Genomic DNA, 8,073 nt, shown 5'->3' with positions numbered 1-8,073 from the left:
ACCATAAAGACCTGAAGTATAATACAGAAATTATGTCTAGTAAGTTAAGCTTTATTTACACACATTTTAGCAAAATCATAAAAGCATATGGAAATGTGAATCAATACCTGTTCCATCTACTAGCATTATGATAATATCAGATAGTTTAGGGCATTGAGATAAACAATTGGTGGAGCGTATTCTTTCATCATGTGCCATTGATCCTTGTGGGAAATATTTTATAACCTTCTTGGGATGATATATAAAACAATCAGCTTAACACCAATATTACAATTTAAAAAAGGGAATATAGGTATGTTATTAAAATCTTTTTATACAGTTAGAGTTTTAAGTATGAGTAAAGAGCTGAAATAATTAATTGAGTCTATTTACTCACTGAAAAATGTATCGGGAACATTCTTTGTCAACAGTCACTGCTTAATAGGCTGTTTGCAGGACAACATCATATGCCAGAAGATATACATAGACTAAGACTTGTAATGCAATATCTTTAAAAAACGACTTATTGAAAAATAATCTGAAGATGTAATGATTGCAAGTTAACAGTTCTAAAATAGTATAGAAAAAACCCCATCAAAAGTACTTTGCCGTACTTAGTTCATCAGAACTCTTTAGTTCTGATGAACTAAAGAGCAGATCATGTTCACACCGGAATAAGTCCCTGAGGGAGGATTAGGCAAATGAAGCCACTGACGTCACTTCTTCTTCTTCTGCTTTGGGTTTACTGGCAGGCTGCAAACAAGTTCACGGCATATACTGCCACCCGAAGCCCCCAGCCGGAAGTCCCCGGAGTTGGGGAAGGAAGCCTTCAGAGTAAATCGCCAGAACGCCGACACCTCCTCATCTCCACCGCTCCTATGTTTTCTTTTGTGTTGCCATAAGTTAGTCTCTCTCTGTTGGTGCACTTGGCTAATGCTAATGCTAATTATGCTAATGCCAGCAAATACAATGGCGGCTTCACAAAACTTTCCGAGTTTTACGGGGCCTGGTTTGCAATCCGGCCAGCCAATCAGAAATGGGAACCTTTTTCTCCCATGAAAGTACCTGCTCTCTAGCAGGGCTAAAAAAGGGGTGAAAAGGTTCTCATGAACTAAGTTCTAGTTCCGGATTTTTTTGGTGTGAACGCAACATTTCAAGATCTATCGGAACTATACTGGGAAAAGTACTCCGGTGTGAAAGCGCCTATANACTATAGGCGCTTTCAACACCGGAGTACTTTTCCCAGTATAGTTCCGATAGATCTTGAAATGNAGCATGGCTGCTCATTCCCTGGCTAGTGTATATCCTAAACGCCACTATTATTTTGCTTCATAATGAAATAAAGTTGTGCATACATTTTTTCTTAAATAGGCTATTTAAGAAAAAATGTATGCACAACTTTATTTCATTATGAAGCAAAATAATAGTGGCGTTTAGGATATACACTAGCCAGGGAATGAGCAGCCATGCTCCTTTATTGACTTATTTGCAGTCCACTGACATTCAAATGGAGTGAAACTATAAAAAAAAAAGTTACAAGGCACTTAATGATCTCATACATGCAAGTGTAACATACACAGATTACTTGTGTCATGTAGAATAAGGCATTAGTAAGTGACTAATATATGACTAATAAAAAGCCAATATACTGCAGCTGCTAATATGCATGTTAATGAACAACTAGTTGATGGTGAATTTGTGTACCTTAATATAAAGTTGTACCGCTTATATGATGAACATCGATGTCTATGTGCCTTATTCTGTATTTGACATTGTTTCAATAAAAAAATATATAATTATAATAAGTCATTACAATGAGATAGCTAAGTCAATATAATGACATAGTAAGTCATTATAATGAGATAGTTAAGTAATTATATTGACTTACAGGATTTTTTTCCTATGGCGCAAACAGGATTCCATATAAGAGCTGTTCTATCATGTATTTTATTAATTCATCATAAATAATCAAACTCTTGAGTTTAAGGTGACTCCACACTCCATAAAAGTGCTTTAGAAATACTGCAAAGTAACCTTGCTTCCTCCTCTCAGCATGCAGCATTTTGCTGTGTTTTTCAGTGTTAGCTAGCTAATTAGCAGAAGGTTAGCAATTTGTTCAGAATGATATACAATATATCTATACACACAGAATCATTTTAAACAGTTATAACAATAAACAAATGTTTAAAACCCAAGTGATCGAAAATCGACATTAATCTTTTCTGGACTCAGGTGCATACTTTAAATTGAGAGTTGGCACAGTCTTGTTGACTTTGGGAACTTTGATCAGACGTGCTAACCTTGTGTTGGTAGCTAACAAGCTAGCTAACTAGCTGTTGGCCATTGTTTGTCCTTACAAATATATCAGCATTTCTAGAAGTATGAAATAATACTCGCCTATTGAGAAAAGTCTAAAATAAAGATATTTGTCATGTAAACGGATCTTGATAGATGTGTTAACCTTTAAACTGAGGTTTGATCTACTGCTAGCAACTTAACATTGTATCTTGGCAGTCTTAGCATTGTTAGCATTGTTAATAAGGTCCCACCATGATACTTTAAGGACCATGAATGATAGTGAATCATGGAACATAGTTTCTAGTCACTGCATGTTGATGACTTTCCTACAGTTCCTATGAGCCGTAGCGTTGGGTTGGTTTGCATTAATGAGCCTTCAGTCATGTGGCTTAGACAACAATCCCTTCTTTCTTTTTGGCTTTGCCTCCACTGTGACTGTTTCCAACTGAAGACATTTCTTTATTTTCTCTCGCTCTCCATGAACTCTTTCTCTCTCCAGCGTGTAGTTTAGATCCTTTGCAGAACACTGTTTTCAAGCATTCCCAACCTTAACCCTTAACTTCTGCTTCCTGTTGTGCCCCAGCTTTTATTTTTGAAATAAAGACAAGGGGGTTGGAGCTTTGATAACAAGCAGATCATTTAAAACAATTCTAATGATTTCTGCCTTCTATTTCCTTTTTACAGTTTCTTTACCTGATGCTTGAAGCAGCATTCAAACTCTAACAGGTAACCTTTTTTTATTACATTAAATATGGCTGTATAAATCTAGTACTTATCAGAAAGTCATGTTTATTAGATTTTGTCTATTTTTGTTTTGTCAGCTCCGGGCTCTTGAACACACCTCCTTGAACACATCATAGGGATGCATTCAGAGGACCTCACGGATCACCTGCACCATTTTGTTCACTGAACCAGCACCTTTTTTCAAGGCACTAATATGTGGAACGCTCTGTATATAACACTGTGTGTGACTTCTGTAAAAAAAGAGAAATGTTGGGGAGGATGGTTAAACACGCACTACATGCAGGTTGTCACAATGCTCCAGTTTTGATAGCTACATGTAGAGAGTAGGAGTTTTGATACATCTTTTTGATATTAGATCGGTATTTTTCACTGTGGACATAACGCTGCATTGCTAAACTCATGAAGGACGGTGACATTATTGTGAACAAGAAGCTGAGGATCAGTTGAGTGCTCCATGTTCTCTCCGTCACTGAGGCAAAGTTACAAAACTGAAAATGGGATGTCCTTCCTTTTTTTCAAATTAACACTTTGTTAGATGTTAGTGTTTTACAGCAGATTCAAGGACCTCTTCAGATGCAGACACACATTCCTATTTAACCATTGACAAGAATGACTCATTGAATAACCTGCTTTACAAAATGAGAGAGTTCTTGTGGTGGCAATGAATTGTAATTGCTCAGTGACAGACAGAGGATGGATAGTTGTGGGTACCGAAGAGCTAAATATTCTCCTGAAACTTACTTATATAGCATTGAAGGAAAGAAATTGACTAAAAATGACTTCAATTATTTAACATAGGGAGTCACCAGTAGAGCAGAAAGGGATCAGTTAATTTATTGATTATACTGATTTTCACATTTACCTGTGGGTTTTGAACCACTGCTTTTTTTGATACGGTCTAAATTAAAGTACTAAAAATGTGTAACTAAATGTCAGATATCTGAAAAAGGATATTAACTGATTTAAATCCTTTTCCAATTTTGGACCATTTTATTGGTTGTTGTATGGTTACTCATAGACAACATTTAAAGCTCAAAATCATTCTGGCTTTTTCAAGTCTTATCTCAATACAACTGATACTTCTAAGGTGTCTCTATCGCAGTTATTGTTGCTCTTTTATTCCTTCGTTCAATACTGACCTTCAAATGATCCTTTGGTAGCGTAAACATCCACAGTCCTCACTCCGTGTAAAAACATGCTGTCCAGAGTTTGAAGCTAAAGCGTGTACAGTTGTTCAACATTCAATCAATCAAATAGGCAACTTTGAACCAGTAACTGAATACATCCCAACTCTGAAAGAAATGCTGATGGGCTCATTTGGACCAGGGTTCTGAAGGTATTTGAACCAGTTTGGATAAAAGGAATGATTATAGCAACCTAAAGCTCAACACATGGTATATGGGTATTATGGCCTTTAGAAATATGAACCTTTTGGAAAATATTGGAAAACTTGCTATTCTCAAAATGAGCAGTTCAAAATAACCTGTGTTGGTATGTTAAGAAAAGGTAGCCTGTCCTATCCAATATAAAGACGACATTGCAAATCTTAAGCAGCCTTTCTTCATGAAACATGTTTGATCCAGTATGACCACGAAGCGTGTGTAACCTCGCTGTCATCATTCCAGTGTTTAGCTGTCCAGGTTTCACAGTTCTGTGTAGAGAGCCAAGGGTAAAGTCCTCTCTGTGGTGTGGATCTGAGCATTTCTAATACACTTCATATTTTTGAGACGGGCATTTTGGAACATTTTCAATTCTGATGTATAGTGTAGCCCATGATTGTCTTTCGCTGTGTGTATTTTTGATCTGATCAGTATACACAATAATGAATGATCTAAATCTTTAAATGTATTCTGGATTGCAACTTAATTTCAAAATAGATGAAGATTTTTCTCAGTGTTCCTTTTGATGGTTTAGGACGATTATTTGCTCAAAGCATGCATCACTTGTTTGGTTTTTCGGTATCTTTTCAGTATGTCAACATTGATATTGTGGAAGTTGTACACTGAAAACGTGGAAGTGTTATCTACTTTAAAAGGGATTAATAGTGTTTTTGATACTAAATATTTATTGTACATTTGGTTTTATAACATCTCTGGTGTATTGGACAGCAAAACCTTCATTTCTACTGAAGCCGATGTGTCTCATGTGTACATTTCACTCACCACTTCCTGTTCCACTTTACTGATTGTTTAGATGATCACTGAATTCCCCACAAACGTTGTAATGTAACTACCTCCTCTCATCTCCTTGTCTCATTTCCTGTTGAAATTGGACTGATTTTGCCATCAAGTAAAATGTATTAAGGTGACAAAAAAAAACTGAGTTTTTTTGCTTTCTTGTCTCCAGTGATATATTTCGTCCAGATTTCTGGCACCTACAGCTAACCGATTTGTTTATGCATTGCACTTCCCACACAGCGTCTGCCGGTATCCTGGACATCTTTGGTGTCCTGCTGCTTACACTACACTACTAAAATAATAAGAAAAACGTTGATACAGATAATCATTACCCGATCCAGTACGAAAAAGAAAAGCAGCTTCCAAAGTAGAAATGGAGAAAAAGTTTTTTTTCATTGTGAGATTGACAGGAAAGGCCTGGCTTGGTTGGGATCCCAGTTGTGTTTTAGTAAAGCATGGGAATCAGATCAGATTCTACTTTATTATCATTGCACAGTGTCGTCAAAATTGGTATAAGGAAGAGGGCATATGCTTTGGCGCCATTTTTTAGCAAAACGCAGATAAATGATCATCAATAGCAACAAGTAAAAACCCCGCCTACTTTTGGTCAGATTTGTGCTAATCAAAAAGGCTCATAGAATTAGGCAGTTTAGGTCGAACAAATGTATACCTGAGTCATGGGAACAATGCACTTCCATCCATTTTCCTCCGTTTATCCATAGTAGGGTTGCGGGGGGAGCAGCTCCAGCAAAGGGCCCCTAACTTCCCTTCCCCTGGTCATATCTACCAGTTCTGATTGGGGGACTCCAAGGCGCCCCCAGGACAGATCCTTCCAACTATATCTGGAAGGATTATGCCTAGCCAGGGGAACTGGATTTCCTACAGTCCAAGGGGATACAAGTACAACTGGATTGCAAGAACATCGAGGCATGTCACCCTCTACCCAGGCGGAAGGACAGCGACAAGCCGGCTATCATACTGAGGTTTGTGAACAGAAAACACAAGATCAGTCCGCTAAAATAGTGAAGGAAGCTGAAAGCATCAGATGTCTATATGAATGATAATTTAACTAAGCGCAACGCTGACATAGCTAGAAAAGCGTGCTACCTAAAGAAACAGAGAAAAATTCAAAACACTTGGACTTCAAACTGTAAAATATCTATTAAACTAAACGGAACATCAGAGGAAGCAAAAGTGCTGGTCATCAGGAACGTCATGGATTTGGACAGATACCAGTGATCATCATCATACACCGGACTGTGAGGTAACACACACACAAACCCGCTCATATACATCTGAAGTCAATAGTGACATAACTCAGGATAAAGGATAATTATCAGTTGAAACTAAAAACATTCGAGTACACTGATAACAAGCTACATGACTTGGAACATGAAACTGATCCGGACAATAACTTTTTCTTCAGCAACAACATCTGCTAGTACTACTGCACTGATGAACAATACAACCAGAACATCGAATCAAATGGCAAATTATCAATCATCCATTTTAATACCAGAAGCCTTTATCAGGGTTATTCAATTGGCGGCCCACGGGCCAAATCCGGGGTGATATTTACTGGCCCTTTGAGTATAATGTTAAAAAGTAATCATCAAATTTCTTTTTTGGGCCAGAGTGCCTTTATTCCAGAGAGGGTGTTACATTGAGAGATAGAGGGGAAGACATTGCCTGAAAACTTCGGCGGGCTCGGGTATCGAACTAGCTACTGTAGTGACAACTCCTGTCATTTATTGTTGTTTGATTTAATTAAACACAATATATGCACTCCACTATGCTGTTGTAGTATTTACTGTATCCGAAGTTCTTAATATGATTGCTCATATTTCAAGCCATTTTTTTCCCGGCCCCTTGCTTTGGATCATTTTCATCAACCGGCCCCCATTCCAAACTAATTGAATAGCCCTACTGTTATTATTCTAAAACTTCCTCAGACATAAACTCTAGATGGTGTCCTCAAAGTCCAGGCTGAAATCAATCCCAAATGTTTGCCACGTTCCTGATGAGGTCAGTGGAATTCCAAACCATTTCTCTCCTTTCCACTTCTCCAATATCTCTGCTGCACAACACAGACTATTCTGAGCTTCTATCATGGTCTACCAAAGAGCAAAAATGTGGTAAGCAAATACATCACCAAAAGTCTTGAATAAGTGGCTGTTTCTTTGTCATGGTTTGGAGCAAGTCATCACGGTTCAATAATCATCTGCAGATTTACGGGGCAGAAGGGAATTATATTATTGTACTTGTTCTGGATTCTCATGAATCTAAATGACCCACACACTTTTTAGTGTAACACTGTGTGTGGGCTTGATATCACAGTTCAGAAGCCCCTAATCTGCGAGGTTGGAACACTTCATCTTCCAGCATGTGCCACTTCAGAGGTGGCCAAGACTACTTCAGCTGATGCCTTTCATTAGGCCTTTATAGAGAGGCGAAGTCCCGCCCAACTACTTCCGACCCATGGGACCCCGGAAGCGGAAAATTATACATTGAAGTCAATGGAGAGAGAAAAGTCATCTTTCAATCCTGTTTGAATTGTGCCACGAATGACACATATGATGTTTGTCAAATTAAAAGAACATTTTGCAAGTCATAAAAATAAAAATGTGTCGTAAAACTGTGAAGTTACAATTTTTTTTGTGTGAAACCGCTCAGTGAACTACAGGTCTCTGGTCTCACACAATACGCGTCACCATCACAAAGATGGCAGTCACGTTAGCAAATTTCACCTGTTTCGTTAAGAATGAGGCGAAAAAGTATAAAACGAGGTGAGAATCACTACAAGTCTGGGCATGTTGAGAGCTGTACATACACGAAAGGGGAGTTAGTCGGTTCTGTAAGAGCCAGCATGCGGGAC

General features: G+C 38.0%; 1 long non-coding RNA gene across 1 annotated transcript; it reads left to right on the top strand.

Annotated features, from left to right (window-relative positions):
- Positions 1-2,903: 2,903 nt before the first annotated feature.
- LOC104946897 (uncharacterized) lies at positions 2,904-5,339 on the top strand. Its single transcript, XR_798506.1, has 2 exons — positions 2,904-3,003; positions 3,099-5,339. It is a non-coding gene; the product is annotated as an uncharacterized lncRNA (long non-coding RNA).
- Positions 5,340-8,073: the final 2,734 nt, after the last annotated feature.

Source organism: Notothenia coriiceps, unplaced genomic scaffold (assembly GCF_000735185.1).
Source record: "Notothenia coriiceps isolate Sejong01 unplaced genomic scaffold, NC01 NC01_scaffold00000339, whole genome shotgun sequence".
NCBI lineage: Eukaryota > Metazoa > Chordata > Actinopteri > Perciformes > Nototheniidae > Notothenia > Notothenia coriiceps.
This window is presented reverse-complemented; position numbering and strand designations above follow the sequence as displayed.